Genomic DNA, 9,729 nt, shown 5'->3' on the forward strand with positions numbered 1-9,729 from the left:
CTTAGAACACAACACAATAATCTGCTTACTACTGAGCTGTAACTATAAATTTATTCATCAGCACACTGCATGCATTTTATCCTTGCCATGCATGCCCATGCATTTCCCACTATAGTCCTATACTAATGTACCTAAATCTTATGTACATGACCTCACTTTGTCTGCAGAACTTTACATAAATGTAGTGTGCATGTATGCTACTTTATACAGTAGCTATCAGAAGCATGCAGATGGTCTTATATATATACTCAATTATAAGTGTGGATAACTGACAATTTACAACAGAATTGGGTAAATAAGCAAGGAGAGCAATTACAACATGCATGGTAGCTAGTAAGCTCTAACTGAATTATACATATATGCATATACTGCTTGTGCAAAGCAAATAACTGGAAAAATGAACTTCGTAAGTGTCATCAGTTGTGCAGCATGGCTCCTCACTGTATTTGCATTTTTATATACTATGTACACTCTTCTTCTTTTGAAGATCCAATGTCTTGTTTACGTACTTTTCTTGTTTATACATACCGTAAATAGTATATTCATCACACTGGACCTACAAGCACAAATTAATGTGGATGTTGTTAACTTTAAAGAGTACATTCAGATAAGAGTAGCTAAACACATTGTCTTCCCATCCACAAGTATGACAGTAAGTAGCAAGTAGCTATACAACGCACTTAACAATAATAAAACAATGCATGCTACTTAATATACATTCATTACTGAACTATACATTAGAACTCATAAACTCACCATAAAATCTCTGCCACGTTGTGTTTTCCTACTTCATCTCAGCAGGCAATGTACATGCCTCATTCAATAGCAAAGATTCAGCAAACTACAGTTAAAAAAATTATTGCACAATTAATTACTATGCACATCAGTCTTAGAGTATAGCGTGTCTAATATTGCTATATTAAGCTACAGCCATGCAGATTTACATTAATTTGCAAACTAAAAACATTACTTTCTCTACAGTTATATCTCTTTGCTACCTCCCTCAATGTTATTGTATCAGCATTCTCCAGGTCTTCCTCTGTTTGAGCAATCATTATTTCTCGAGCTCATCTGATTAAAATTGTCTGTTCAACACACCTTTAGTGCCACCAGGCATATAAATATCCATTTTTAAGTGGAAGCTAGTGTACTAACAAATTAAAGGTAAACAATAGATTATATGTAGCAACAATAGAATAAAATATTTAATGAAATAATATATATATGCCTGAAAAAATTGGCTCCATTTGCCAATGGATGCAAATTATTTAATATGGTTGCTATGTTGTAACCAATCAGAATGCGCAGTATATGGATAATTATATCAAAATCTTATGTTTATGTTTAGCTACAATGCTACCTCTACTGGCTTAGTGTATGCATTCCAGTTATATTCATTGAAAAATCGTGAATATCAATATGCTGGCACAATTCTACAGCCTAAAAGAAATGAATGTCTTTTGTCCTAAATAATGCTTTAGAAGATCAAACTTCAAATTTCAGTTTCTGAGTAAGACAAGGAGCATACTACTCTTGTTTTATGTTGAAGATATAATTGGGCACCTTTAAACCCAAACACATTTTTACAAAGTTCATATATACAAGTATAGAGAAACCCCTAGTAGAGTTTTGGGTAATATCGCTCTATATAGCTTTTAATTATTGTACTAATCTTTGACTATCTTCAGGAGTATTTGTAAACACATAATATTATGTGTGGGTATTGTTCTAATTGTAGGGAAGTGTAGGCAGACCATTTATAGGTAAAACAGACTACTGTATATAATATTATTAATCAATAACTGAAAGTACACAATAACAACTAACTCTTACAACTACAGTAGTACACAATAATAATGTTACAGGTATGCATAAATTACATTATATTACATCATGTCACATCATTACATTACATGCATCATTAACTCTATTATAGATATGAAGGAGGAGTAGCATTTGTAATAATGGCCTAGTTTTTGAATTTTCATTGTATCAACAATGGATCATGAATCCAATAAGAAGCAATATATGTGTATAGCAATTGCAGCCACAATGTACTGTGTGGAAGAAGAAACAAAAATTAAAATTTACCACACGTTGTCAGTGTGTGCAATTGCTATGCAACAGCTAGATAATTTGTGACTGGATTTGCAAAAAGGTAACTTTTTCACAGACAAAATTTGACCCATGCATATTTTGAAATTCGGGGTTTCATAAGTTTTTGAACATATACCTTATAATTGCGCATGCCTGCATGCAATTATCCATGAGTGTACAGTAGCTACTAGTATCTATCTGCATTTTGATACTAAGAGCAAGTTTATCAGTGTAAGGAGTCAAGTGTTACATCATTTTGTTTTCTGGTATGTAAAATGTGTGGAAAAGGTACCTGTTCACAAATCTGGTCATTTTAACTCAACTATTCTAAAGAACATATACAGTATAGCAGCTTGTGTACTTTCAAATCAATTACACTGTGGATAAATGAAGTCATTTATTATAAAAATGCAAGATGGAAATCCATGACAAATAAGGCAGTAGACAGCAGGATGAGGCAATAAATCAATATGTACAAAAGTCAGAAGACATCAAGAAAATAATCCACAGGTGCTTACATAAACCATCATAATTATATGGGTGATGGCTCTATTGCATGTATTTTGTGGAACTGTCAGATACTTTGATGAAATGTCAGATACTTTGATGAAATGAAATGAACAGAAAGACTAGCCCCTCCCCCTCCCTCTTCCCCGAACAGAAATGAAAGCAGAGTGCCATCAGGCGTAGTCAATAGGTAAGGCAGTGTAAAAACCTTCTGCTTGATATTATACGCATACCAGGTTAGCTATACTCAGATGGTACGATTTTCCGTACCATACGCGTATGGCTGTACCGTACGCGTATACGCATATGGTATGTACCATACGCGTATGGTACAAAATACGTATATGGTATAGAACATATGCACTGGCTATGGTTCCTTTGATTCGTCGTTTACGTACTGAAGTGCCTGATGTATCTCAGGTTTGGTTTGCTGATGATGCCAGTGCTGTTGGTTCACTCTCTTCACTGCTGACTTGGTGGCGGCAACTTTCATCTTATGGCCAAGCCTATGGCTATTTTACAAATGCTGTTAAAACTATTCTAATTGTCAAGCCAGGACACCTCACTCGAGCACAAAAGCTTTTTGCTGATACCAACATTCAGATAACTGCTCGTGGCCAAAGACATCTTGGTGCTGTGCTGGGATCAAGAGAGTTCGCAGAAGAATATGTGGCTGACAAAGTGCAGTCCTGGGTCTCTGAGGTTTCTGCCTTGGCTGGGATTGCAAATAGTCGTCCACATGCTGTTTATATGCCTTCACTCATGGATTGATTGGACGATGGGTTTATTTGATGAGAACAGTCCCGGATATAAGCTCAACCACTAGAGGATGCCATACGATTGCAACTTCTTCCTTCTATTTCTGGACACCCTGGTTGCTCTGCTGATGAATGGGACCTGCTCTCCCTTCCTTGCCGTTTTGGTGGTTTAGGGCTTATAAATCCCACGAAGGTTTCTGATTCTCAGTTTGATGCATCACTACTGATTACTGCCTCCCTGAAAGATCTGATTATCAAGCAGTCAGTTTGTGCTCGGCCCCCTGATGTTCGTTGTGTAAAGGCCCAGGTTCATCTTAATCGGCGAAGAACTTCCAAAGAACTCGCAATGCATGTAAGAGATCATCTTTCTTCCCAACTTCAAATAGAGATTTCCAACTAAATTAAATAATTAACATTCCATACATTCATTGGTATGACCAATATCGTGCATTTTTCCAGGGTCATTTTAGTGCAAACCCCACCTCAATCAGTGGTTCCTATCAAAAGATATAAGGAAAAGAAGTTGACAGTGTGATGATTTTTGTGTACAGCATTTTCCCTGCTTTTTATGTATATTGCATGGCACCAAACACAATATTCAAAGTGTCATAAATCTAGATAGGAAACTAATAACGATATGAAATTTTCACCACATATCTATTTTATGAAGAACAGCATATGAACTAAGTAAAACCTCTCAAAAGTGACCACTTCTTTGTAGACTGACCACTCAGAATACTACATGAATAAAGCAAGTGATTCACAGATAAAACTGTGTGTATTGTGTAATACTAAGTATACACAGGTACCTAATGCATTTTCAGGGATAAATAACTAGAAAAATCAGTAATATTTTATAACATGGCAAGTACTGGCATCACAAGTCACAATTAACACATACTTCGGAAACATGACAATCAGATAACACAATGTAAGAGCAACATTATTTTTAAAATAGATTTGTTTGGACACTGCTCAGCTTTATTTGTCACATTGTAAGCACTAAGGATGATAATTATTATATAACACAATGACATCACTATACTACAAAGAGAAATTATAAATAGTTTCTGATCAAAATTACAATCACTGAAGCTGCTATAAAATGGATCAAAACAGCAGTAAATACACCAGAATATAACAACAGGTAAGTGTGAAGCCATGTAAGGTTGGTATCACATGCCAGTCTCCACTTTTGAAAAGATTATGCTCAACCTTGAACCTTATTTTGCAATTCCGCGCAAGACAACAAACTGCTCACCTTCAAACTATACTTGCATCGATGCAGGGGGATGCCTTGAAGCCCAGGGTGATTGTAATGCTGAATTCTGAGCAGTGCTAGATGGCGATTTACCTTTAAAAAGGCCATATTTCCATCGTAATCCAACATTAATCGTCCTCCAATCAAAAAACACATGGCAAAATCGAAATCAGCATATACGGTTTGCCCAGAACCACTTTTTTCGTCCTCATCAGCAGCAGATTCACGCGGAAACACTCGGAAACTTCGGCTATCACAGGTGCCACATTCTTCCAATTAGAATTACGTACGCAATTATTTGTATGGGCTCCCTATGGGGATTTTTATTTTTCAAACTTTGATTTGCTGTATTTCAATAAATACCGCATGGATTTTAATCCAGTAAAGCGCATTACAAAGTGCGAAGCATTGGCTACCATTTACTGGAATGGAAGCTTGTAAAACGTTTATTGAAGGTGTATAATTTAAGTAGCAAAAATATGTGTGAAAAATTGGTAGGTTGGAAATCGCTACTTCAAAGCGCGGTTGATTTGAACAGTGAAACCGGTGCATCTTCCTGGTTACTAGCCCTGCCATAACAGGAGCAGGGCTTCCATCTTAACAAACAAGAGTTCTGGGATGCTGTCCATCTGCGCTACGGATGGAAGTTACTGAATGTTCCCAGTCACTGTGTCTGTGGGACTTCTTTTACTATCGACCATGCCATGGTCTGTCAACATGGGGGCTTAACCTTTGTGCGACACAATGACTTGCGTGACATCACGGCAGGTTTATTGTCAAGGGTGTGTTCAGATGTTGCTACTGAGCCTCCCTTACAGCCCCTCAGTGGTGAAGTAATCACTCCCAAGTCTGCGAACCGACAGGATGATGCCAGGGCAGATATTCATGCACGTGGTTTCTGGGGACGGCGACAAAGTGCCTTTCTTGACGTAAGGGTGTTTCACCCTAATGCACCAAGTTACCGTAACTACAGCATACCATCTCATTCTGTATATCGCCGTCATGAATTACAGAAGAAGCGAGAGTATGGCGAACGTGTCCGGGAGGTGGAACAGGCTTCCTTTACCCCTTTAGCATTTTCCACAACCGGTGGAATGGGAGGAGAAGCACTAACATTCTATCGTCGTCTGACCGACATGCTTCTCGCCACAGCTCAACATCTTATAGTGGCACTCTGGCGTGGATTCGCTGCACACTGTCATTTTCATTGCTTCGTTCTGCTACAATGTGCATCCGGGGAACACAATCCATCCTTCATCGTTCCAACAATGCTTCCCAGGAAATGGGCCATATTGCTGGCCCTAGGGACTTTTAGTCGTCCCCCTTTCAGTTGTCCAGCACACTAGCTCCTTGGTGTTGGGGGTGGTAGGCAAGGGCAGTACATCCAGCCCGGGAGAAAAAAATTCAAGGCATTAAATAGGCACTCACGTGATCGATATTCAAACCTCGGAAAATACAACCATAATCTCATTAAAACCACTTAGAATCAAGTGACAATCAGTTTGTGTGCATTAGGTTCAACATCTCGATTAGCCCAGTAGTCTGAGACTCTCTCTATGAGGCCATTACAGCATAAAACACACCTGCACTGGCCCAGGCCATGCCTGAGTGAACAATTAACACAAATATTTACAAAAGGAGCACACAACATTTACAAAAGGAGCAAACTGCATGGTTCCCATTCAGAAATGAAAGCGATTTCATGGGTATTTCCAAGATTTGAATTTCGATCACGTGAGTGCCTATTTCATGCCTTGGATTGCTCTATGCGTTTACTGGGCGAGATAGCCATATTGCTAGGTGTTTATAAGCTTCGTATCCTTGCTGTTGGAGACTGTCTCACTGATGTATCAACCATTCTGGTATTTGTTTGCAAAAATCGCGTCATTTTGGCCGAATTTCAGCATATAGATGGCTCAGCCAGATGGCTAACAAGCTTCAATTATAACCATACTCCGCATGCAGGTACTTTACCTAGTACTGGTCATTGTTGACCCACGGCGCAGTTGCTGCTCTGCTTGTCCTGTGCTCCAGAGCAAAAAACATTTTGCCTGTCGCCAAAAAGCTGCACAGATCGTGCTGCCACCCGAAACTGACCAATAAAATCAAACCACCAATACTTTGAGTTGATGATAGACTACTTGAACAATGTAGAGAGTGAATATCGTGGCATATGAAGAACCCTACGAACTGCTGCAACGAAAAATCACGTGATTTCAAGACATTTGTATCATTTTCTGCCAGAAGAAAGTGACAAACTTGGCTGCCACGCTGGTGTTATTCAAGTTACACTTAGCCTAACACATGGCAATAGTTAGGTAGTTGATTGGAGGATATAGATTTTCGCGTTGCTGACCCTAGCTATAGTTAGCTAACTAGCTATATAGCTACTATATAAGCTAATACAATAATTAGGGCAGGCCAATTTGATGGACAGTTTATCGTCCGGGATATTTGAAAAAGTCATGCGGGCGGGAGGTCATTTTTCATATTTCATAATTTTTTTAACATGGAAAAACATTTAAAAAGTAGCTTCACACAGTTGCTAGTTACTTTAACAATGATTGCAGAGCTTATTTGATTACGTCACTGTTAATACTTAGCTATTCGTTTATACAATCTCTCTTTAGAAATCCATTTATTGAATGTACTAATAAGTCCAGGCTGGGAATAATCGTCACGTTTGTTGCACACAACATGTTTTAATATACAAAAACGAGTTCAGAAGCGTAAGCAATGATTATCACGTGAGAAATAATGAATTATGAAATTATTGCTCTATTCCTAAAAACCCATGCGGGCGGTGACGATAAACTGTGAATTAATTTGGCCTGGCCTTATACTAGCTAGCTATACTAATAATCAGAACTATAGTCGTTTAAAATAAACTTTGTTGCTCTTCTCTGGACCTGCTCAATAAGTGTGATGTCCTTGACAGGGGCGGATCTAGGATTTATAAAAGGGGGGGCTACCTCAAGGTACTAATCTCTTGGGTAGAGGTGTGCAAAGCACACTTCCCAGCATGCAAAGCATGCTGGAACTATAGGGAGTCTAGGGGCATGCCCCCCAGGAAATTTTGAAAAATAGATGCTAAAATACTGCAATTTGGAGACATTCCCACATAAAATTCATAATATTTTCTGCCTGTAGATTATATATACTGCCTTTAGATTATAGGTATTTCTCCGGGACACACGTTACCCGGGGAAACATATATCACTGTGACACCGGCTTTGGGACATTTTTAGCGTGTCTTTTTTTTTTACAACAGGGAGAAGAAAAGATGAAGCAGATGTACTTTAAATATTTATCAGTAAATGTACAAATTATATATATAATATACAAATATTCATATATGCCATCATCAATTAAACTTTGGAATACTTTGCCAGGAGATGTTATCAATCAAAACTCAGTGGAAAATTTTCAAGCCAACTTGCACACACACACATGCACACACTTGTAATAAACTGACAACAAATAATGTTAATATACATTCACACACAATCATATAATTGTAATTCAGATATGTACGATTATACTCCACTTATGGAGGTATGTACATTAAATCTATATTATTATTATTATTATAATACATATAAGAACTCTCCATGGTGGTTTCTTAACTGAACACTCTACAAGGTGACTTCTTCTTGCTGCCCTCTCTACAGGGTGAATTGTTAGTAGCTGAACAATCTACAAGGTAACTTCTTCTAGCTGATCTCTCTACAGGGTGATTTGTTTGTAGCTGAACTCTCTACAAGGAAACTTCGTCTAGCTGATCCTCTACAGGGAGATTTGCTTGTAGCTGAACTCTCTACATGTGATTTGTTTGCAGCTGAACTCTCTACATGACAGTTTCTCTGTAGCTGAACTCTCTATAAGGTAACTTCTTTTAGCTGATGTCTCTACAAGGTCACTAGTTTGTAGCTGAACTTTCTACGTGATGGTTTCTTTCTAACTGAACTCTCTGCAAGGTGACTTCATCTAGCTGATCTCTCTACAAGGAAACTTCTTCTGGCTGATCTCTCTACAGGGAGATTTGTTTGTAACTGAAATCTCTACAGGTGATTTGTTTGCAGCTAAACTCTCTACATGATGGTTTCTTTGTAGCTGAACTTTCTACAAGGTAACTTCTTATATTGATCCCTCTACAGGGCGATTTGTTTGTAGTTGAACTCTCTACATGGTAGTTTCTTTGTAGCTGAACTCTACAAGGTGATTTCTTCTAGCTGAACTATCCCTTTCCATAGTTGCATGAACTCCCTATAAGGTAAATTTTTCTAGCTGATCTCTCTACAGGGTGAATTGTTTGTAACTGATCTCTCTACAGGGTGACTTGTTTCTAGCTGATCTCTATACAGGTTACTTGTTTCTAGCTGATCTCTTGAATTCTCTTCAGGGTGACTGCTCTATTAGGATGACTGCTCTATTAGAGTATCTCGATCTCGCACTTGCTGCACCAAGTTGGATTTCGTGTTATAACTCCGTGGCTTTAAGTCTGATTCTTCTACACCATTGAAGAGCCTTTCTAAGATGATTACTCCATCTATACAGCGATTTTCAAAGCATTCCCCCTAGCGGTTTATCCGGTAGGCGTGGCAAGTAGTCGTTTTTCTTATTAGCTAATCTTGATTGCGTAATTGTTACACACTGTTGGTTTTTTCGTTGTATCTTCCTGGTTTTTAGCTCGATTTCTTTCAAACCACAAAAGGTTTGAGGTTCAATAGTTAACCTATTCATAGATATTATCTATGACCTATTCACCCACCGATTTTCAGCTTCTTCCCATACGCGGTTTACCCTGTAGGGTTGACAACATATTGGTGTTATTTTTCGTGAATAATCGCTCATAACTCTTTGCCTGTTTATCGTATTCCAGCCAATGTTGGTACAGAGATGCACCTTTATACCCCTTTCTGTGTGCCAAATTTCAAGGCAATCGGAAATAGCGTTCGCGTGTTATAGCAGTTTTTGTAAGTGTGCGAAAAGAGGAAGAAAAATAAGAAGAAAAAACCGAAGAAACTAAGCCAATTTTTGAAGTCGCATATCTCGGGAACGCTTGAAGCGATTTCGCTCTATTTGTATTATTATTATTTGTTTTTA

At 38.1% G+C, this 9,729-nt stretch overlaps 1 long non-coding RNA gene and 1 pseudogene across 2 annotated transcripts; one reads left to right on the top strand and one right to left on the bottom strand.

Moving 5' to 3' along the window:
• Nucleotides 1-247: 247 nt before the first annotated feature.
• On the bottom strand, nt 248-4,990 carry LOC136263600 (uncharacterized). Of its 2 annotated transcripts, none has more exons than XR_010704714.1 (4): nt 4,624-4,990; nt 999-1,142; nt 757-841; nt 248-556 (listed from the first exon to the last, which is right to left on the bottom strand). It is a non-coding gene; the product is annotated as an uncharacterized lncRNA (long non-coding RNA). The 2 variants fall into 2 exon arrangements; XR_010704713.1 differs by having other exon boundaries at nt 999-1,150.
• A 337-nt stretch (nt 4,991-5,327) lies between these two features.
• LOC136264752 (uncharacterized) lies at nt 5,328-5,938 on the top strand (annotated as a pseudogene).
• Nucleotides 5,939-9,729: the final 3,791 nt, after the last annotated feature.

This window comes from Dysidea avara, chromosome 8 (assembly GCF_963678975.1).
Source record: "Dysidea avara chromosome 8, odDysAvar1.4, whole genome shotgun sequence".
Taxonomy (NCBI): domain Eukaryota; kingdom Metazoa; phylum Porifera; class Demospongiae; order Dictyoceratida; family Dysideidae; genus Dysidea; species Dysidea avara.